Here is a 24,940-nt window from a genome sequence, read left to right as displayed (position 1 = left end):
GAAGAGCAGATGAAATGGATGGGTGGACTGGCGGATGGATTGGATGGATGGATGAACAGGCGGATGGATGGATGGACGGATGAAATGGATTGACGGACGGGCGGATGGATTGGTTGGATGAACGGGCGGATGAAATGGATGAATGAAGGGCGCATGAAATGAATGGATGAACGGGCGGATGAAATGGATGAATGAAGGGCGCATGAAATGAATAGAAGAACGGGACGGATGGGATGGATGGAAGGGCGGATGAAATGGATGGACGGACGGGCGGATGGCTTGGTTGGATGAACGGGCGGATGAAATGGATGAAGGGCGCATGAAATGAATGGATGAACGGGCGGATGGGATGGATGAACAGGTGGATGGGATGGATGGACGGACGGATGAAGTGGATGGAAGGGCGGAAAGTGGATGAACGGGAGGATGGATTGGATGAATGGACGGGTCGATGGGATGGATGGACGGGCGGATGGGATGGGTGGACATATGGATGAAATGGATGGATACACTAATAAAAATGGATAGATGGACGGGCGAATGAAATGGATGGATGGATGGATGGATGGATGGATGGATGTACGGACGGACGGTCTGATGGAATTGATAGATGGATGGGCGGACGGGTGGAATGAATGGATGGGCGGAATGGACGGGTAAAATGGACTGTTGGATGGATGGTAAAATGGAGGGATTAAATGGATGGAATAAGAATTATCAGGTTATTGTGAAGGGGTTACGGAGAGGGAGAATAAGACTTTTAAACGTTGTACAGACTGTATTCGTTTAGTCTTCGCTTGACCAATCTCGTCAAATGGAGATTGTGAATCAATATTACGAAGTCTTCCGTTTCGAGATGTTTTCGAAGACTCCTCTCTCCACAAACCTTTTACGATAGTAAATGATATGTAACGAGTGTTGCATACTGAAAGGTTTTGGTTTCGGAGTGTTGCTGTTGGTTTCCATCATGAAGCCACCTTTTATCTCGTGACACCGAGGCGGCATCTTCTGAAAGGATCCATCAAAATATGTTGTGAGTTTACATATATAGTACACGATTGATTAAAGTAAAGCTCACCCCCACCCCTTCCACCACAGGGGCTGCCCCGCACCCCTCACGGCGTTTACCTCTTTCTCCCTAACTGCTTTACCCCCTCAACCCAATAACAAAAGGCTTTGGAAGCAAAAGATATTCCCCTACCTAAAGATTTTTTCATATGTTTTAGGTTCCATGCAGTATAAATCTGTGTAAGGGCAATTTTAACACCTGAGTGGGACCAGTTGTAGCTTGTACAGATGAGTGCCTCTGACCAAAGGGATCAGGGTTAGATTCTCGATAAAGTCTGCGTTATTAGACTAAAGTCAGACGAAGATATGAAAGTTGCCAATGTTTTTTTGTAGAACAGATGGTATTTTATGTTACGAATGTGGATTGTCTTCAAGAGCTATGTGGAATTTCTTCTTGTTTATTATTATAATTATTATTATTATTATTATTATTATTATTATTATTATTATTATAATTATTATTATTATTATTATTATTATTATTATTACTGACCACTAAGTATGTGTTTCTATAATAATTCTTCTGTACGTGCATGAATATTGATATTTTTACATCTTCTCCCTAGAAGGATAAAATTCTTAGGTTTTATCTCAATTTTAATCTTCTAAATCTTTAGATGAGGGTAACTATTTATTAGCTATCCATTTAATAATAATATTGTAGAAAAACTGATTCAATACTATGTGCCAACGAACTGTTAAACGCCAGGGATTGACATGTCTTAAATCATAGCCAGGAAGAGAAAGATGAGATAAATAAATGTAAGGAAGTCAGCTACCTAATGGGGTTTGTAATATCTCGTGCTCTAAAGCCTTTTAATAGAACAGAATTTCTCAAAAGAGTAATTATTAAAATAGCTTAAATAACTTGTCCATAAGAAGTTTTTATTTTTGAAAAACTATGAATTTCTCGACCAAGTATCGAGAGAAGAATTTAGAAAATTCCTGATTATATTCAAGAGGAAGGTTAAAAAAAGAAGCAAGAAAAATCGTATATTATTCACTGGCTCTTGATGACAGCAGTGATATTACTGATACAGCAAAGCATGAGATTTTTATCCCGGAATTGATTAAGATGTTAGTACAGGAACCACCACTGGTTGTAGTTTTCATGCCAAGTACCTTTCCTCCGTCTCCTTACTTCAGAGGCTGTCTGTCGCATGTAATCACTGCAGCTCGAGTTTTGGTCACAGGTGTCTTAATGTTACCAATCACTTTAATGCTAATAGTCGTCACCTTAATGCTAATAGTCGTCACCTTAGTGCTGATCACAGTCACCTTAATTCTGATCGTCGTCACCTTAATGCTGATCACCATCACCTTAATGCTGACCGTCGTCACCTTAATGCTGATCGTCTTCACCTTAATGCTGACCGTCGTCACCTTAATGGTGATCACCGTCACCTTAATGCTGATCACCGTCGCCTTAATGCTGATCGTCGTCACCTTAATGCTGATCGTCGTCACCTTAATGATGATCACCGTCACCTTAATGCTGATCGTCGTCACCTTAATGATGATCACCGTCACCTTAATGCTGATCGTCGTCACCTTAATGATGATCACCGTCACATTAATACTGACCGTCGTCACCTTAATGCTGATTACCGTCACCTTAATGCTGATCGTCGTCACCTTAATGCTGATCACCGTCACCTTAATGCTGATCGTCGTCACCTTAATGATGATCACCGTCACCTTAATGCTGACCATTGTCACCTTAATGCTGATCACCGTCACCTTAATGATCACCGTCACCTTAATGCTGACCGTTGTCACCTTAATGCTGATCGTCGTCACCTTAATGCTGATCGTCGTCACCTTAATGCTGACCGTCGTCACCTTAATGCTGATCACCGTCACCTTAATGCTGACCGTTGTCACCTTAATGCTGATCGTCGTCACCTTAATGTTGATCGTCGTCACCTTAATGCTGATCACCGTCATCTTAATGCTGGCCGTCGTCACCTTAATGCTAACCGTCGTCACCTTAATGCTGATCGTCGTCACCTTAATGCTGACCATCGTCACCTTAATGGTGGTCACCGTCACCTTAATGCTGATCACCGTCACCTTAATGCTGACCGTCGTCACCTTAATGATGATCGTCGTCACCTTAACGCTGATCACCGTCACCTTAATGCTGACCGTCGTCACCTTAATGCTGATCACCGTCACCTTAATGCTGACCGTCGTCACCTTAATGCTGATCACCGTCTCCTTAATGCTGATCACCGTCACCTTAATGCTGACCGTCGTCACCTTAATGGTGATCGTCGTCACCTTAATGATGATCACCGTCACCTTAATGCTGATCGTCGTCACCTTAATGATGATCACCGTCACCTTAATGCTGACCCTCGTCACCTTAATGGTGATCACCGTCACCTTAATGCTGACCCTCGTCACCTTAATGGTGATCACCGTCACCTTAATGCTGATCACCGTCTCCTTAATGCTGATCACCGTCACCTTAATGCTGACCGTCGTCACCTTAATGGTGATCACCGTCACCTTAATGCTGATCACCGTCGCCTTAATGCTGATCGTCGTCACCTTAATGCTGATCGTCGTCACCTTAATGATGATCACCGTCACCTTAATGCTGATCACCGTCACCTTAATGCTGATCGTCGTCACCTTAATGATGATCACCGTCACATTAATACTGACCGTCGTCACCTTAATGCTGATTACCGTCACCTTAATGCTGATCGTCGTCACCTTAATGCTGATCACCGTCACCTTAATGCTGATCGTCGTCACCTTAATGATGATCACCGTCACCTTAATGCTGACCATTGTCACCTTAATGCTGATCACCGTCACCTTAATGATCACCGTCACCTTAATGCTGACCGTTGTCACCTTAATGCTGATCGTCGTCACCTTAATGCTGATCGTTGTCACCTTAATGCTGACCGTCGTCACCTTAATGCTGATCACCGTCACTTTAATGCTGACCGTTGTCACCTTAATGCTGATCGTCGTCACCTTAATGCTGATCGTCGTCACCTTAATGATGATCACCGTTACCTTAATGCTGACCGTCGTCACCTTAATGCTGATCACCGTCACCTTAATGCTGACCGTCGTCACCTTAATGGTGATCGTCGTCACCTCAATGTTGATCATCTTCACCACAAAGCTGATCGTTCTCACCCTAATGATGATCGTCACCTTAATTATGGCTCTTTTCATCATAAAGATTTAGGCCTGCTGGCCTCCAACTCTCGTTCTGGCATCTGTTTTGATCTTGGTTGCTTTGTACAGTATTTTTAAAAATTGATTGGATTCAAAATTTTAACGCGAGTCTTCGGTGTGGAAGACAGTTCAGAATATTATTTGATCATTCATTATTTATCTAGTTGGTCAGAAGTCGTTGTTGAAAATATTTATGATTTTTTTGTATTTTGTTTCATCGTGTGGCAATGATTTAATTGATGTTTTCTTTTTTGTTACAGGTAAGTGATGTGAGGAAATACATTTTGGGACCTAAACGTGAACTTTGCTCCGGTGACAGACAAAAAGGTATTCGAGTAATTTTATTTTAACAGGTTGAAGCGTACATTCATAGCGTTATTGTTTTTTAAGGTAATAGGGCCTTTGTAAAAAAATTATTTGATATTTGTTATTTTTCATTTTAATGTCATAGTATTTTGTTCCTGATACATCTTGAATTTTTCTTTTTTTTTTTAATGTTAATTATGATCGAAAGAAAATGGAGTACCAAATAGAAAAAAGAAAACACATTTCCGACCTGTACTTTCGTTTAAGTTTAACAAAGGAGTAAATGCATCGGAGGTCACTAGAATCATTTGTATCGTTTACGTTAAAAGTACGGCACGAAAATGCGTTTCTCGTTTCAAAGATGACCGTTTTGACATGAATGATTTTCCACGCTCAGTAAGACCGACTTTGATGAAGACTTCTTAATCAGATTAATTCATGATGACTTGTCGATCAACTCGGAAATTGGCCAGTATGATTAACTGTCAACTATCGTACGACATTTTCATTCCATGAACAAGTTAAAAAACTGGATGTATGTGTACTGTAAGTTTTGAGCGAAAACAACAAAAATTAGCATGTTACCATTTGGAGAGAAATAAAAAAAAAAAAAGGTTGCAGCCGCCAAATTACTCTTCAAGGAACGACCACTCATATTAATTGAAGAAAAGAAGACAGAGGACGGACACTGGAAAGTTTTCTTTTCTCAATCGTACTATCAGGGACTGGAATGCTTTACCTGCAGACTTACTAAAGGCTTTACCAACAACCAAAAATGTATTTGCAAATAGGCTTAAGGACTTTACTAATATACTGTAATATATTCTAGACACTATTTAGAGGGTGTAATTGATATTTTGTTATTGAAGTGTTGTATCAGTGAAGAAGTGTGAAGTGTCAGTGAAGTGTGTTTCTGTCAGTGAAGGAGTAAATGCATTATAAAACAAATTTATAGTGGCAGTGACAAGTATTTTAACAGTAAAATGTTTTTGAAGTGTTAGTGAAATCAGGATAGAATCAGTGAACTGTGTCGTAGTCCAATGCAGTGAGTGAGTTGACAGCGAAATGAGTGTAGTGCTGAAAGGTACTTGTGCAGGTATGAGCATATTTACTTTAAATGTTATGTTATGTGATCGTGCTTCATTTAATTTAGGAGCTACCACTGCCACCGGGTATATACCCATTTGCAGTGTAAATAAATACATACATTTGTGCTTTTTTCTTGCTCATCAATAGGTTGTCAGCAACATGGATCGTTTTTGTCCCAGATTGTTACTGGTGGCGAAAAATAGGTAGTGTCTTTACATAAACATCAAGAACAGAAAGAAACAAAAACTGCTGTCTATAAAGCTAATGTCGTATATCTGGTGGGACAAACAAGGTAATCCAAAGAAAAAAAACGGGAAGACTGCATTAAGTGATTTTTGCAGCATGATAATACCCGTTCAAATACTGCTAACATTACAAGAGCGGCTATCCGAGACCTCTATTGGAACGTTATATTTCACATCCACCCTGTTCCCCTGATCTTGCGCCATCAGACTTTAATCTTTTCCGCTCTATATCAAGAAAGATCCGGGGAATCCTCTTTAATAAGAGTTGCTCTACAAAATTGGCTTTCAAAACATCTCTTGTCCACTTGCTAACGAAAATGAGTTTTCTGTGTTCATGCATTTTTTTCAAATATAACTTTACATACAACTGTCATGATTTTACTTCATAACGCCCTCTAAACTACTAAAAACTTGTGTTAAAAGTGACTACTGGAATCAAACTGACTCTTGTCCACAGAAAAATTGCGACAAAATATTAATTCCTAGTTTTGGAATCAAAGAATTTCATGCTTTCATTTGATTCTAAATGCACCCAGCCTCTTTGGTTTCATAATGTCTCTTGCCTATCTGGTAAGAGATTTTAGACCTAGAAACGTTTTTCGTGATTTCCGACAAATTTATGAGAATGGACAAGGGTCGTTTTGAAAGTAAGCTCCTTGTAGGTTATAGTTTGTATTACTATACTTACAAAATGGAGTGCATTATGTTATTTTTAAATATTTTTGTACATGTTACAGTTTGCATTGGCAGATAAGATTTACAAAATGGAACATGTTAAGTTATTTTAAAATATTTTTGTATATTGTGCAGTTTGTATTGGTAGATAAGTTACAAAATGGAACGTATTAATTCGTTTTTAAATATTTTTGTAGGCCTATATTATGCAGTTAGTATTGGTAGATAAGTTACAAAATGGAACGTAGTAGGTTATTGTTAATTTTTTTTTTTGTATACAGTATGTTTCAGTTTGTATTGTTAGATAAGTAAGTTACAAAATGGAACGTATTAATTCGTTTTTAAATATTTTTGTAGGCCTATATTATGCAGTTTGTATTGGTAGATAAGTTACAAAATGGAACGTAGTAGGTTATTGTTAATTTTTTTTTGTATACAGCATGTTTCAGTTTGTATTGTTAGATAAGTAAGTTACAAAATGGAACGTATTAATTCGTTTTTAAATATTTTTATAGGCCTATATTATGCAGTTTGTATTGGTAGATAAGTTACAAAATGGAACGTAGTAGGTTATTGTTAATTTTTTTTTGTATACAGTATGTTTCAGTTTGTATTGTTAGATAAGTAAGTTACAAAATGGAACGTATTAATTCGTTTTTAAATATTTTTGTAGGCCTATATTATGCAGTTTGTATTGGTAGATAAGTTACAAAATGGAACGTAGTAGGTTATTGTTAATTTTTTTGTATACAGTATGTTTCAGTTTGTATTGTTAGATAAGTAAGTTACAAAATGGAACGTATTAATTCGTTTTTAAATATTTTTGTAGGCCTATATTATGCAGTTTGTATTGGTAGATAAGTTACAAAATGGAACGTAGTAGGTTATTGTTAATTTTTTTTTTTTGTATACAGTATGTTTCAGTTTGTATTGTTAGATAAGTAAGTTTCAAAATGGAACGTATTAATTCGTTTTTAAATATTTTTGTAGGCCTATATTATGCAGTTTGTATTGGTAGATAAGTTACAAAATGGAACGTAGTAGGTTATTGTTAATTTTTTTTTGTATACAGTATGTTTCAGTTTGTATTGTTAGATAAGTAAGTTACAAAATGGAACGTATTAATTCGTTTTTAAATATTTTTGTAGGCCTATATTATGCAGTTTGTATTGGTAGATAAGTTACAAAATGAAACGTAGTAGGTTATTGTTAATTTTTTTTGTATACAGTATGTTTTAGTTTGTATTGTTAGATAAGTAAGTTACAAAATGGAACGTATTAATTTGTTTTTAAATATTTTTGTATTTGCTACAGTTTGTATTGATAGATGAGTTACGAAATGGAACGTAGGCCTATTAAATTATTGTTAAATATTTTTTAATATTTCACAATTTGTAATGGTAGATAAAATTTGTGGGTCACTCCTGTGTAATGTTTACCCATGACCAAACTTTGAAGTGTCTCTACAAGGCACTGTGGAGGAAATCTAATCCACGGCGGGCTTCCACGCAGTGTCAGGCCTTTGCCTTAACCTTTGCGTACATCACGACGACATGGCGTTTATCACAGCTTTACACTCATATCTGAAGCGCTCCGCAGTCCTGGGATGACATCCATGTGCCTGCGGAAAATATTGATTTCCTTGATATAATTGACATTTCTTTCCTGCGAAATTCTTTGGCGTAATATTGGAGCAGTGTTCTCTCTTCCCCCTTTACTTGTCGAAATGAGGCGGTTTCGTGTGAACATTCCATTAATTATAGCAACAAGAGTAGGATAGTACGGGGAGGAAGAGGGAAGGGGTCGTTTCAATTCATGGCGGCAAAGCTAGAACACCCCTCCCTGCATCCCCCGGTTTTGCATTAGTTTATTAAATCGAGGCATTGTTTTGAGGGATACGACAGAGCCGCGTGTTATTTTGCCTCGATTCCAGCTTCCCCTCCAATTTCCTTCGTCATATTGGAGTGTGTGCTAGCGAGAGTAGATTTGGGTTGCTGGTTATGTCTATAGTCCCTCCATCCTGGCTAGGTTATAGGGGTGTCTAAAATTATACAATCAATCATCGGTGAATGTCAATTGTTGAGATAAAACGACGCCCCCTTTCCGACCTGATAACCCAGGAACGCGCGTGACAACAGCTGAAAATGCACAGTTCAGCTGACTCCACCGACTAGTTGTGACTTTTCTGTCATAATAAGCTCTGTTTGGAAGAAAGATTCATACTGTAATTGCTATAATTTGTCTTTAAATACAGTAATCTGTATAGTGTATTTATTAACATTCCATGGTATTCATACATTGCTTCACAGCTAGAATATGGAACAAGTCAAAAAACTTAATACAATTATAAAGTAGTAGTAAAGTAGATTCAAATCTTATGGATTGCGAAAATCAAATATCTAGTATTTTTAATGGCAGTGTTCATAAAATTAAGTGTGGATCATTAATTTCTAAAACTCTTCTCGATATACCTGGTTTTCCACAAGTGTTATGAAGAAACTAAACAATTGTTTTTTGAAGATATTTGTCAGTGTTAGGTTGCATTATATAACTAAATTTCACAATAAAATGCTTCAGTCTAATCAAAAGAACACTAGGTATTTATTTTAAAGTTCTATCACCTACGCTGCTGAAATTTCTAGAGAATTCATCATTAGACATACTATTTTCAGTGGATATGTTTTTGATTGCACTCATTTTATTATTATTTTAGCCTATTAGAGACATAGAAAAATTAAGTCTGTTGTAACAAAATTGATTGATCATGTTTTATTTCATATTCTGAAGCGATTATTATTGCTTAACTTCATCCTACTTTGATAACCAGGCCTATTGTATTGTATTGTACTGTATTGTATTGTATTTATTAACCTTCCATGGTATTCATACATTGCTTCACAGCTAGAATATGGAACAAGTCAAAAAACGTAATACTATTATAAAGTCATAATTTACAGTCACAGTCTACATGAAATATATACGACGAGGTTTACAATATAGTCTACTAGTATTATAACACAAAGTTTTAGTATAAATTTCATGAAGCGTTATTGAATGTCATGAATTCACCTACAGAATAGAAGAAATTAGGTACCGGTACTTCTTTAATTTGGCCCTAAATAATCTAATGTTTTGAGTTTCATTTTTTATATCGATAGAGAGGCTATTAAAATTTTTTACTGCCATATAACACACTCCTTTTTGATATCACAATAGACTTCCCGATGGCGTATGAAAGTTATTTTTTGACTTGTATTTATATTATGAACTGTTGAATTAGTTACAAAGTTTTCACGATTACATACGAGGAAGATTATTAATGAAAAAATATACTGACAAGCCATGGGCATTATTTGTAGTTTTTTAAAAATAGTCCTATATGATTCCCTAGTTTATCCTACATGATTCCCCGGTTAACCTCGGCGACATTTTTTTTTTTTTTTTTTTTTTTTTACGTATTATAGCTCCTAACGTCTTAACTTAAAGAGTTTTATCCTAGATCATATATGTAACCAGATAGGTAATCGCTATGTTAAAATCGGCAGCACTTTGAAGAGAACAACCGCCAGGATCGCCACCCGTCCGCCGTAAACGAACACGAGATGTCAGTACAGTCGGCAATGCAATTAAAATGGGAATTATGACGTGACTCCTTATGTAACAACTAGATGGCAGCGTAGTAAACCTGACAAAAGTTGTTAACGTCAAAGCCTATAAGGCCGACCTATCTGGGGTATGTATGATCTAGGGTTTTATAGAAAATCTAGAATTTAGTCGTGTTCTGTATACATAAATTATAGTAATATGTCATCAACACTGTCCTTAGTGGCATTACCCTCACTATTTATTTTCACTGTTCTGGCACGTGCTTCAGTAGTAACCTAGCAACGGATATTATTTATAGGCTTTGCAATTAACCGCGGTTTCGTCTATTCACGGTAAGTTTCGGAATGTATCAAACGCGGATACGGGAGAGGCTTTTTTTTTTTTTACGGATGTGGGACCCGAAGGTTTTCATGGAATCCTGAAGCTTATTGTGTTTACCACTCCTGTTCCGTGAAAGATTGGGTAGTCGATCAGCCGAATGTAATTTCGTTTAATGGACCAAGAATTTATTGAATAGTGACAAACATTGCAGTTTTCTGAAGTAAATACAAAATACATGTGATCAGTTCTATATTTATGGAATTACATTGAACGTGTAGGCTATATGTATGTATTCATTAATACTGCAAATGATAAATATCCGGTGGCAGTAGTAAAATTAAAAAAAAAAAAATATATATATATATATATAAAGAGAAAAAACTTTCCAGTGTCCGTCCTGTCTTCTTTCCCTCAATTTATATGAGTGGTTGTTCCTTAAAGAGTAATTTGGCGTCAGCAACCTATTTTTTTACTTCTCTCCAGGCAGGCTCACCTCTGTATGTTTTGAACAGTGCGCATAATCGAATTCGCGTTCTCATGTCCGTGAGTGAGTTCCATTTTAGTGGTGAATTATTACAACGCATGAGAGCCCGTTTTTTTAATCTTTTCTAATGTCTTAATATGTTCTAATCTGTACGGATCCCAATATGCAGCACCATATTCCAGTTCTGGACGAACTAGTGACATATGCAATCTCTTTGGATTTATCAGAGCTTCTTCTTAGTACCCTCACAACAAAGTGTAATGCTCTCCATGCTTTTCCCGCTGTGTCTGTAACGTGTTCCCCCCAGCCGAGATCGCTGCTAGAAGTTATTCCTAGGTATTTACATTTGTTAACTTGCGGATTGGCTTCATCCCCTTACATATACGATGCGATTATTTTATTTCTTTTTCTTGTAAAGTTGACGGCTTTGCTGTTTAGAGAAATTATTTTCATTTTGTTGGCCATTGCCCATCGTTTATTCTATCGACGTCATTCTAAAGAAGAGTAGTATCTTCATAACTTTTTATTTTCCTGTATAGGGTAGTCCACACCTGTGGAGTAACGGTTAGCACGTCTAGCCTCGAAATCAGGTGGCCCGGGTTCGATTCCCGGTCGGGGCAAGTTACCTGGTTGAGGTTTTTTCCGGGGTTTTCCCTCAACCCAATATGAGCAAATGCTGGGTAACTTTCGGTGTTGGACCCCGGAGTCATTTCACCGGCATTATCACCTTCATCTCATTCAGTCGCTAAATAACCCAAGCTGTTGATAAAGCGTCGTAAAATAACCTACTAAAATAAAAAAATAAATGTATAGGATACAGTCATCTGCGAATAAACAAACCCTGGACAAGCTGTTACCTGGCAGATCAATTACAAAAGCCAGGAATAGAAGGGGCCCTAAGACACTTCCCTGTGGGACTCCGGAAGTAATTTATATTGGGCTCGATAATTCCTTCCCTACTTGTACTCTCTAACTGCGACAAGTTAAAAATTCCTTGATCCACTGGAGTACTCTGAAGTCAACCTCGCGTTGATTGTAGTTTAACCAACAATATGTCGAGTAGGACTACATCGAATGCGCATGAAAAGTCAATAATTACTGCATCTACTTGACTATTTGAATCTATTCCGTCTGCTAAATCCTGGCATACAGTTACTAATTGACTCTCACATGAGTAGCCCCCCCCCCCCAACCCATGCTGACGACAATTATGCAACCAGTTTGAATCATTCCAATGCTGCCTTAGATATGCTATAATCAAGTGGACTCGTATGTATGTGCGTTTATACGAGTACATCGTATGTGAAGGCGATTGGACATTCTCAATTCCGTTCACAGAAAAGGCGTTCTCCGGCTGTCTTTTCCATTATTACTTGTCGCAGTTTGATCAAAGCACATCTTGACAGAATTTGAAGCAGTGACACCGACGTTGGCGTTAACAAGTTCGCTCATCGCCTCACAAGCTCTTATTAAAATTACGTCAGTCACGTCATTAGACGATTGCGGGTCATTGCTTCGTGACATGTAGTGTAGCTAAATTATGATCACCAGAAACAGAAATAGCCGGACAAGGTGTACGCTACGGCCGGGGCGTGAAACTTTAACGTAGCGTAGAGGCCACGGACATTAGTTCGAATCCCGTCTAGGGTATGGACACTCGTACGTTGTCAGCTTAACGTCTCGTGTTGTGTTAGGTGAAGGCAATTCATATTACAAAAAATATGAAAAAGAATTTTAAATTATATTGTCATCACTTATTAATTTTACCTGTATATATAAATAATAAATATATACCTTGACCCTCTGTTATGAAACTTGCGCTGTGTATCCGGTTTAATACCGTAAAGTGGGGCTACATGACCACCGCGGGGCTACTTGGACACAACGTGACATGTTGAGAGATTACATTTAATATCTACATTATCAGTTACTTTTTTAAATTGTCTTTTATTTTCCATTGATACACGTAGTTAATGGTTAAAATGGTGCGAACTTATGAAAAGACTCCAGGATCTAAACCCTGCATCAATTACAAAAAAAAAGGAGATACGGAAAAAGGGATAGAGACAGTTAGGGGAGGGATGTCGAAGAAGAGGGCAGCAGAAAAATTTAAAGTACCTCGGGCTACTTTTGTATGGAAGATACTTGGAAAGAATCCGGGACCTGTTGGATATCTAACTGTTCTAAGTAAGAGTGAAGAGGACGTTATTGCAGAATCTCTGGGAGTGCTGGTTATTTTTACTTTTACTTCTTTGTACTTTTAATTAGATGATTGTTAAGGTCACTTGTAAATTTTTAATAAACAATTTGTGAGAATAAATGAAAGTTCAATAAATGTTACATTTTCCTTTAAAATGTTATATTTTATACACATATTCACATTTCTGAAGACTTCTGCCACATATTACGGGGTAACATGAGCACCTAACAAGCATACCAAACGTTTTATGCCTAAAAACAGTTAAGTGTTCAAGTAACCCCAAAATCGGGGCTATTTGGACACATAATCATTTTTTTGTTTAAGTTTGTGAAAGATATTTTCCTATTTTTTACCAGCTATGTAATCTTGTAGGCCAAGTAGGTGCAGTGTATATTTTTAATGTCTCTAATATAAAAGTCCCATATTTTACATCGAAAAGTGTTATCCAAGTAGCCCCCACTTTACGCTATTGATTCTAAACTAAAAAATTTTAAATGCATATAATCTTAAACATTTTCTTTATAAGTTCGGATTCGTTCCGATATACATACCCCTTGCAAAGAACAATATGTTATATTCCTTAATTTTGTAAAATGTCCACGAATTGAAGACTTGAAGAACCTACACAAGCTGGGACTTGCATCAAAATAAACTTCTACATTACGACTGATGATGATATTACCGCTGGAATGTGGCATATATTGCCTGACATTATCTTTAGTGAATGACTCGGTGAATGCCAGGCAGTTAACACATTCGCAATCGCCAAGAACCATCCGAACACAGAAATCACACTGTGACAAAATCGCTATTATCTATCACAGCAATTTTTACGGATCTGTTTTAGTTCGAAGTTGTGATGGCAAAATGCTGTCACAACCAACCTCTATTTTAGACCTTGGCCGAGATCAATGAATTTTAACCCTTAAATTGACAAAACTTCATTTCTCACAGTAGTTTATTAAACCTTGTGGGGGGGGGGGGGGAAACTACTGTGAGAAATGAATTTTTGTCAATTTGAGGGTTAAAAAGTTAAGTTTATTAAACCTTGTCGGAATGATAATGATTGTCCAAGGTATTTAATATTGTTCATTCTTTCCAATTATCTGTTACTGAGGTACATCTTGCTGTGTATGTATGTGTATATAATGTATCTGTGTGTCTGAGTCTCTGTATGTATGTATGTATGTATGTATGTATGTATGTATGTATGTATGTATGCATGTGTATATTTATAAATATATGTCTACATGTTATTATATTATGTCTACAAATGTACATATATTAGCAAAATATCCTAATATGATATACAAGATCAACATGTCTATTCATGTTAAATTCTCTAGGTATTTGGATTATAATTTCAAGCCTTCAATCAAATTAATGTTTATCCACCGTATGTATCTATAATGTTATGTCTCTACATAAGTATGTATGTATGTATGTATGTATGTATGTATGTATGTATGTATGTATGTATGTATGTATGTATGTATGTGTGTATATATTAGCGAAGTGTCATAATATTATCTATAAGTGCAACATGTCTATTCATGTTAAATTCTCTATGTTTTCCGATTGTAATTTCAAGGCCTTATCTAATTAATTTGTATATGTTTTACGCTTACAAGTGTATATTTATTGTATGGTAGTCTGTAAGTTTCAATTTGTTATGATTAGTTTAAAATATAACCCTAATATACTATATGTAAAATAGGGTTTATAAATATGGAATAAATACTACTAATAAACCGTGTCGGACTGTAAAGGAAACAACTATCTCAATGTCCATATTTTATTTGTTGTACAATATTATAGTATTGTGAAATTTTAATTTTTCTATCAATTTTTTCTATTGTTCTGTTAAAATTACAGCATATAGCCTGTTAACCTGTTGTATCCTATAGGATACTTTGCGAATTTAAAGGTTAGGCCTATTAGGCTGGTAATTAGTATGAATTTCTCCCGGAGGGAAGTAAATCTGGGAGTTCCAATGTCGTAGATTTAAGGCATGTAAAAGAAACGTGTACCTGATAGTTCAAAACTTGTTTTAACATTTTCCCCAAATTAAATTCGACGCTATTTAGCCTTTTTAAGGTAAAGCGTCTTCGAATAAAAGCCGAAAATAAGCACTACAGGACTATAGGGTGATTTCCTGGGATGTGTAGATACAAGTTACTAGCTTTGACAATAAATTTCCTGACGGAAGCTTGTCAGTAAATTTTTTCTACACCCTGTATATTTGCATGTCTTCATTTACAATGATAAGTTTACTGGCTGTAGTCATAGAATTGTCCTTACTTGGATTATATTTACCTTTGCGTCTTTGAAAACTCGAAAGGTACGATAGATTGGTCCTTGAAGTTACATTATTGTAGTTTGTACATTCCCCAATTTCCGTGGGCCGCAATACGTATGACGTTGCAGCTCAATTGATTGGCGTGCCTGTCATCTGCATGGCCTGAAGGAAGCTATCGTTAGTGGCAGCAATGTCAACAAGTTTATTGGGAGGTTCTGTTCTGGTGTTAATTGGCGAATTATTGACGTATGATCAGATCACTCACTATTGATATTCCGCTATTCAAATAGATACATCAAATTATAAATCAATTACCCGTTCAAGTAGGACAGTAATGGATTACCGTTTACCCGCGTTGTACGATGGAAGGGCGTGTTTAGACAGAGATGACTTGAGGCAGTTGGAATATGCAGTGTACTATTAAGCTGGATTCCAATAAATTTATCTTGTAAGAAGGTGATTCCTACATACCTATACGTATGTGCAAACGAATCTATACATGTACCCAGTTAACCATCCAGTGAATCCATAAGTCATATTCATCCATCTTCATATATCAGTTGATCTTATTCGCCCGTCAAGGAATGTATTCCTTCCTCCTCAACGACGAATGTATTTCTTCCTCCTTCACTACATGTGTTTTTCTTCCTCCTTCCACGACGAGTGTATTCCTTCCTTCCTACACGACGAGTGCATTCCTTCCTCACAGACGAGTATTCCTTCCTCCTCCACGACGAGTGGATTCCTTCCTTCTCCACGACGAGTATATTCCTTCCTCCTCCACGACGAGTGTATTCCTTTCTCCTCCACGACGAGTGTATTCCTTCCACCTCCACGACGAGTGTATTCCTTCCTCCTCCACGACGAGTGTATTCCTTCCTCCTCCACGACGAGTGTGTTCCTTCCTCCTCCACGACGAGTGTATTCCTTCCACGAAGAGTGTATTCCTTCCACGATGAGTGTATTCCTTCCTTCTCCACGACGAGTGTATTCCTTCCTTTCTCCATGACGAGCGTATTCCTTCCTTCGTCCATGACGAGTGTATTCCTTCCTTCCTCCACGACGAGTGTATTCCTTCCTTCCTCCACGACGAGCGTATTCCTTCCTTCCTCCACGACGAGTGTATTCCTTCCTTCCTTCACGACGAGTGTATTCCTTCCTTCCTCCACGACGAGTGTATTCCTTCCTTCCTCCACGACGAGCGTATTCCTTCCTCCACGACGAGTGTATTCCTTCCTCCTCAACGACGAGTGTGTTCCTTCCTCCACGACGAGTGTGTTCCTTCCTTCCTTCCTCCACAACGAGCGTATTCCTTCCTTCCTCCACGACGAGTGTGTCCCTTCCTTCCTCCACGACGAGTGTATCCTTCCTTCCTCCACGACGAGTGTATCCTTCCTTCCTCCACGACGAGTGTATTCCTTCCTTCCTTCCTCCACGAAGAGTGTATTCCTTTCTCCACGACGAGTGTGTTCCTTCCTTCCTCCAAGACGAGTGTATTCCTTCCTTCCTCCACGACGAGCGTATTCCTTCCTCCACGACGAGTGTATTCCTTCCTCAACGACGAGTGTGTTCCTTCCTCCACGACGAGTGTGTTCCTTCCTTCCTTCCTCCACAACGAGCGTATTCCTTCCTTCCTCCACGACGAGTGTGTCCCTTCCTTCCTCCACGACGAGTGTATCCTTCCTTCCTCCACGACGAGTGTATTCCTTCCTTCCTCCACGACGAGTGTATTCCTTCCTCCTCCACGACGAGTGTGTTCCTTCCTTCCTCCACGACGAGTGTATTACTTCCTTCTTCCACGACGAGCGTATTCCATCCTTCCTACACGACGAGTGTATTCCTTCCTTCCTCCACGACAAGTGTATTCCTTCCTTCCTCCACGACGAGTGTATTCCTTCCTCCTCCACGACGAGTGTGTTCCTTCCTCCTCCACGACGAGTGTGTTTCTTCCTTCCTCCACGACGAGTGTATTTCTTCCTTCCTCCACGACGAATGTATTCTTTCCTCCTCCACGACGAGTGATTACCTTCCTCTGTATATCTCTACATCATTAATTCTTTAAATCTGTACTTTTATCCTGCCGAATATGTGTAGTTTCTTTTTACTAATAGCGGGTACTTGACTGTTACCAATTTACCGATAGAGTCGTTGTCCAGGGAGCGCCATAGGAGGCTGATCTACGCTACAGCCACGAAATGAGGTGATGATTGAGATTTTTTGAGATGCCACAGGGGAATCGGAGCTTCCCGAGTAAAACCCTGTGTTCCCTGGACCACGGGCTAGTCCAACACAAGTAATAAATCGGGGGTACGCCTGGGATCGAACCCGAGTCCACAGGATTATAAGTCCAATGCTTTAGCCCCTAGACCACTGTATATGTGTGTATGCATGCGAGTTCAGAAACATAATGTTAGGTATCTCATAGTGTCCTGGAATTTAACGTTTCCAATGTTTACTAACTAATATGCAGGTTTCTTCATCCAGACAAAGAGGTATGGCCAGATGGATCGCCTTCTTTTTTGGGCTCGTTATGTCTGGCTACTGCAAACAACTGAGCATCGATGATTCTTTGCTATTTTTTATATAAGGTGACTAATTGTTGGCGTCAAATAAGACACCCGAATAATATGAGCAGATGTACAACAATGCTCTTGATGAAACCCCACAGTACATAGTCACAGGTCGTGAGGTCGCGACTGCGAGGTGGCCAGTCGAGAGGATGTAGTGAGATGGATGACCCATTATGCCATTTCCGTTCGTGAGTACCTCAATGAGATGTTTTCACAACGCTGGATTGGTCGTGGGTCACCCATCTTACCAGCTCCTCTCTACTGGCCACCTCGCAGCCCTGACCTCACAACCTGTGACAATGTACTGTGAAGTTTCATCAAGAGCATTGTTGCACAGGAACAGTATGACGCCATTGATGAATTGAAGGACGCCGTGCGACGCGTTTTCCAACAGATTACATCAGCAATGCTGAGGAGAATGTCAAACCGAGCCTGGTGACGCATTATTTTGTGTGGGGAAAATGATGGGGGGGGGGAATACTGAATCTTTGGAGACTTAGGAGACACAGCTAATGTAAAGTGGATGTATGTCTGCATTATGACCGGAATTACATAAATAGTGTGTATATTTGAATTAATTATAGGGGGTGTGTCCAGCCTGTACAAAGTAGGACCTGTTTTGCAAAGCACGTACGGTCAAAAGATTCATGCTGGCCTTCTATGCTCGAGCTTGCGGGTTGTATTGTATTGTATGTATTAAGATTCCATGGTATTCATACATTGCTTCACAGCTAGAATATGGAACAAGTCAAAAAACTTAATACTATTATAAAATCTTAATTAATAGTGAGAGTCTAGATGAAATATATACAGACGAGATTTACAATATAGTCTACTAGTACAACACAAAGTTTTAGTATCAATTTCATGAAGTGTTATTGAATGTCATGAATTCACCTACAGAATAGCAGGCGTGAGAAATTAGGTACTTCTTTAATTTGGCCCTAAATAATCTTATGATTTGAGTTTCATTTTTTATATCGATAGGGAGGCTATTAAAAATGTTTACTGCCATATAACGCACTCCTTTTTGATAGCACGATAGATTTGCCGATGGAGTACGAAAGTAATTTTTTTGACGTGTATTTATGCTATGAACTGTTGAATTAGTTACAAAGTTTTCACGATTACATACGAGGAAGATTATTAATGAAAATATATACTTACAAGCCATGGGCATTATTTGTAGTTTTTTGAAAATAGTTGTGCAAGATTCCTTAGATTTGGCACCTACTATTATTCTAATTACTCTTTTTTGTAATAGAAATATACTGTTACTATCTGTGGAATTTCCCCAGAATATTATTCCAAAACTCATTACCGAGTGAAAGTATGCAAAGTATGTTGTTTTTAAGGTAAGTTAAGTTCGATTCCGGCTGAGGTCGATGACATTTAAGCGTGTTTAAATGCGACAGGCTCATGTCAGTAGAGTTACTGGCATGTAAAAGAACTCCTGCGGGACAAAATTGCGGCACACCGGCGACACTGATATAATCTCTGCAGTTGCGAGCGTCGTTAAATAAATCATAATTCTTTTTTGTTCCATGCACTGAATTTAAGGGCAAATTCTTTTAGCGTAATACATTTTTGTATCGCTACAGTTCTTGAATAAATCCTCATCTATCTGTTAATATCAATAGAACTATCTCGTTATGTGCATGTGTGTTTATTCTCCTTCCTAACATTCAGACCCACAATTTATAATAAGCTTTTCATACTTGTACACAAGGTAAAGAAAATGAAAAGATACGTGAAAGTAGATTCAAATTACAAACCAAATTCTCGGACGGGGCAGACAAGAGCACGAGAGAAACGAGTCCACGAACTGCAGATCGCGTGGTCAAGCGGACGGCCGTGTAATTTATAATGATGAAGATGCCGGTTATTGATCGAACGGGCGTGCTATTTATTCTGCACACTTCTTTTTTTTTAATACCAGATATAAATTTGTTAGCTTCTCTTCAACAACGCATTCATGCTTACTTCTAGAGACTAAGGGAAGAAGAAAGAGATAAAGATTTTGATAAAGTGTGTAGCCTGTTTACATACAGGATGCTCAAAAATTCCCCTTACAAATAATATTTTGAATTGGAACCCATGTCCGGAAACGTACCGTTTCCGTGCTACAGCCGTTTGAAAGCAAGCACTACCTGAACGTACGTCACGTGTCTCAACAAGTAATAGATTCGCGATTCGTCCGCCTGCAACGTTACATGATGAGAGGTGCTTACGTCAGATCCTCAATGGCCTCCACGATCACCGGATTTGACTCCATTGGACTTTTTCCTTTGGGGTCGTATGAAGAGTTTGGTTTATGAGACTCCTGTAGAGACAGCAGAAGATCTGATGGCACGAGTTGTGGTCGTTGCAGGGGAGATTGCAGGTACACCAGGTGTGATAGAGCGCGTTTACCAAAACATCATTCGTAGGTAAAATGCGTGCAACGAAGTTGGTGGTCGCCACATCGAACCGCATTTGTAGTGGATTTGAATGTTAACCATCATTTGAAAAGGACAAAAACAGTTTAAGTTGAATTGTAAACAAAAGTGTTTGTGACAAATGATTCAGTTTCCATTTTGTTTCTTTGGTTATTAATAAGTTGAATTGTAAAACAAGTGATGTAATGGGCCATGCCTCATAACAAAATAGATTACTTGTAAAAGTGGCCGCGTTAAAAACATGTTTTCAAACGGCTGTAGCACGGAAACGGTACGTTTCCGGACATGGGTTCCAATTCAAAACATTATCTACTCAGTCCCCTTAACAAGTCCTAGAAGTTTGTAAGGGGAATTTTAGAGCACTCTGTATACAGAGAGTAACGAAAAAAAAAAGTGGGCAACATTTCAGGTATGGATTCCTTATACAGGTACATCATTTTATTTTTACTTCAATTTTTATTGTACCTTAGTTTTTTTAATGTACTTCACTCCCACCCCTTCTACTAATGAAGTTCCAACTGTCCTCCACACAGAACCAAGGCCGCATATAGTAAACAGTACTGAGTTAGTGAGTACAGTACGTTCCAGAAATATGTTCGCATTTTCCAGTAATGAAAGAGCTTTCAATATTGAATTATATTTTCGCACAGGTACAATTAACTCTGACAAATTATGGCCTTACAGATCATATAAAAAAACGGATGCTGAATATTCAGTGCTCTTTGGTATTAGCCCTACGTAGGACAAAGATCGATAGTGATATTTTGTCACACATATTTCACGTCTTCAGTTGCAGATATCTAAATGAAGCCTAGTACCTGTAACAAATTATATATTAGACTGTGATTTATCAGTCATCTCTGTTGTCTACTAATTTTATTAAGACTATTACACTTTTACTACGTCATACTACTTTTGACTGATAAAACTGTACGAAAGGCCGTGTTTCAACCAGTCATGGCTGTTTATCGCTACAATTTTATCACTTTCTAAGCATTTGTTTATTTTTATCACTTCCTTAGCATTTGTTTTTTTATCACTTCCCTAGCATTTGTTTGTTTTTTTATCACTTCCCTGGCATTTGTTTCTTTGTTTACCAAGATTTCAAAAATGCAAATTCTTTACGGTACTATGAGACATGCTTTGCGATCGTCATTTGTTTCCCGAATAGATTGTGAACTAAAAATGGCGGCTAAGTTCAAAGGTTTTCGTGAAGCTGACATTAGTGAAATTGAGTTTTTAGTAAGTTAATTGAGGCATTGACATGGGAAAGGTCGTAACTGCCAAAAATTCGACTTTTTAAGTTTTTCATTGAGAAGGTAGTAAATGGCCATGCCAATGGCACAGAGAAGGTAGTATGTCCGTATGTAATGAAACGAAGTTGGAAACGTAGTCACTAGCTGTTGCAAGTTGTATGTGCACAGCTGTTGGCGCGGAGAAGGTAGTAACTCCTTTACAACATCAGAGTGTGTCTAGACAAATATGGGCTGATAACTGTGCAGGGCAGAATAAGAATCGGATGATTCTAATGGTCCTGATTTACATTATTGCCAAGAAACATTTTGATTCAGTGGACTTGAAATTCCTGGCTTCAGAACATTCCTACATGCCATGTGATAGGGAATTTGGCATCATAGAGAGAGAGAGAAAAAAAAAGATGCAAGACCATGGTTCCAGAAGAGGTAAGGCCTAATAATGTAATAATGATGAAGGATGAGGATTTCTTCGACTTTTCTGCAGAGTGTGACAAGTTTTTGAATACAACTCCTATCAAAATCAGCACCCTCAATTGGATTAGACTCTCAAGAGCTGGTTTTCCTCTAATAAAAACAAGACAGTCATTTAATGACCTTGAAATGTGGACAGAGCACAGGATTTTTAAGAAAGGACTGTCATTAACGACAATCACTAACTTGCATTGCTTGAAAGAAGACCAGTCGTCCCTGATGCCAAAAAGACAGACTTGTTATCTATGTTAGGCCCAATTGTAAAAAACTCCCTGACTAAAGATCAACTTTGATCGAAGATCGAAAAGTAAACAGAGTTCAGACACTTCTTCTATTGTATAAAACTTTTCTGCGATCAAATTACCTTGGTTCAAATGCAATCTAAGTTCACGTGAAAAGGATTTGGCAACATCGCATAAACATGAAATACGTGATGCGCGGACCATGTTATACAGGTTTGTTCAGTGTTGCCAATCTAGCGCTTTTAACTCTTTTTCAACAACAATAATTTCTTTTAACTTTTATATTGCTTAAATAGGGATTTAGTGGCCTTTTTACACCCCATAGTGACAAAATTTAATCTTGCTTCGTTGATAATGAGAAATCTAGCGACTTTACAACTACTTTTTCGCGACTTTGCATATTACACTCTGTTGGAGACACTGTTTTTTTTTTGCAATGTAAATAATGGCGGACAATAAGAAGATGGTTGACTGTTCTCCAAGTTGTTATCATGTTATGGTGTTTGATACTGCTAAACATAATAAAGCTTTATAAAACGACAATTTTCGTTTAGTAATACAGTTAATTTAACATTTATGAATGTACCTATCATATCCATTAATAATTAATGGTTGTTATAAACATAATTATAGGTTATGTTATTTGATACTGCTGAACACGATAGAGCCTTATAAAATATAAGAATGTTTGTGTATTAAGGCAAGAAATTGAAAGAAATATATATAAATGTACCTAACATGTCTATTAATATTAATAATAATGGATATTTTATTTGCACAATCTGTCACTCGTATATTTCAAACTGAAAAGAAATAACTGAACTTGGATCATCTAACTTAATCGGAGAAATTTCTTCAGTCAAAGTTGACTTTAGTTTAAGACAAATTAATCTCAGATTAGACTTTATACAACACAAAATTCCAAGTTCAGCTGAAACAAGGATCAATTTAACCTCTGATCTAAGATTAAATGGTTTATACAATCGGGCCTAGACTTCCTCGATGAAAAGTATCATGCATTTTACCGAAAAATTTGTGCATAATGTATAAATAACGTTAATTCTCACTTTGGCTAAGGAGTGATTTCAATGTTGTATTTTCATAAAATAGGATTTCACAGATAAATCTGTGCCAGACTTTTAAAATTTCATATGTAACACAAACATGAGTGTATGCCTTTCATTTAAAGCAGTTTCTGTAATAATGTAAATGAGAAAGTGTTCATAAATTTGTTTTTTGCTTCCCCTGAAAAATTTTGTTTTTGGCAGTTACTACCTTTCCCATGTCAGCGCCTCAATTAATGAAGGATGGGTGGAGCGGAGAAAAATTCTCTCCGGTATTGGGACTCGAACCTGAGTTTTCAGCTCTACGTGCTGACGCTTTATCCACTAAACCACACTGGATTCCAGTTTCTCTGCTCCACCCCATCCTTCATCATACAGCAATACAGAATTCCTGCACGGATGTATACGCACTTCGGTACATCACAATAATAAGTTAATTAATACTTATTGTATTGTATTAGATTACTTTGTTTTTTCTAATCTTTATACACTTTTTTCTGTTTTTATCACCTGCCTACCATTTGTCTCTTTGTTGCCAAGATTTCAAACTGCAAATTTTTTACAGCACTGTACAACATGCTTTGCGATCGTCATTTGTTTAACTTATAGATACGTCAATTGTAATTGACGGCTCCGTTCAAACATTTTGGTCAAGCTAACATTAATGAAATAGAATTTTAGTACGTCAATTAGTATCGTATTGCATTAGAGTACTTTATTTCTTCTAATCTTTATATACTTTCCCCTAATCGTGTAACAGTCAAACTCCACTCGAGTTTTGATTTTCTCTAGACAGATCAGAACCTCTAGTGAGATTACCATTGACTATTACTGTGCTCCAACCACGAGAAAGTCTCCGCCGGATGAGACGAAGGGGGGTAATGCTGTGAATGAATGTTGATGTCATAAGATGTCATAATGTCACATACGTGGGTACTCTTATCTCTATTGGCTAGCTCTCACAGCACAAACCATAACATTGATACAGACATATTGATACTACCCTAGTTAAAAAAATTAGATCACAGTTAATCTCCTGGTCTTTTAATCTCTTCATACAGGAAATAACATATGCAGGAGAGCGCATGGTTTTTAAACTGGCGTTATAACGGTAATATTATTTATCTACTTCGTTCCACTAGATGAAGCAATAGTAAGCATATTCCTTTCACGGTTGATCTCATGGTTGGAGAACAGTACACTTTTACTACGTCGTACTACTTTTGACCAATAAAACGGTACGAAAGGACTTCTTTCAACCAATCATGGCTGCTTATCGCACAGTTTTATCGCTTCCCTTGCATTTGTTTGATTTTATCGTTTCCCTAGCATTTGTTTGTTTTTTTTATCACTACCCTAGCATTTGTTTCTTTGTTTGTCAATATTTCAAACTGCAACCGGT

General features: G+C 37.7%; 1 protein-coding gene across 2 annotated transcripts in view; it reads left to right on the top strand.

Moving 5' to 3' along the window:
* The window catches only part of LOC138711163 (uncharacterized), a 1,508,851-nt gene that overhangs the window by 140,434 nt on the left and 1,343,477 nt on the right, over positions 1–24,940 (top strand). Inside the window, exon 1 of one of the 2 annotated variants that reach the window (XM_069842516.1) lies at positions 4,579–4,599. The exons of the other annotated variant lie outside the window; for it this stretch is intronic. The gene's annotated coding sequence lies outside the window, so the exon portion shown is untranslated. Of the gene's footprint in view, positions 1–4,578; positions 4,600–24,940 lie in introns of those variants that run through there. 2 annotated transcript variants of the gene reach the window in all.

This window comes from Periplaneta americana, chromosome 12 (genome assembly GCF_040183065.1).
Source record: "Periplaneta americana isolate PAMFEO1 chromosome 12, P.americana_PAMFEO1_priV1, whole genome shotgun sequence".
Classification (NCBI taxonomy): Eukaryota; Metazoa; Arthropoda; class Insecta; order Blattodea; family Blattidae; genus Periplaneta; species Periplaneta americana.
The sequence above is the reverse complement of the archived record's forward strand: the minus strand, read 5'-3'. Positions and strand labels throughout refer to the sequence as shown.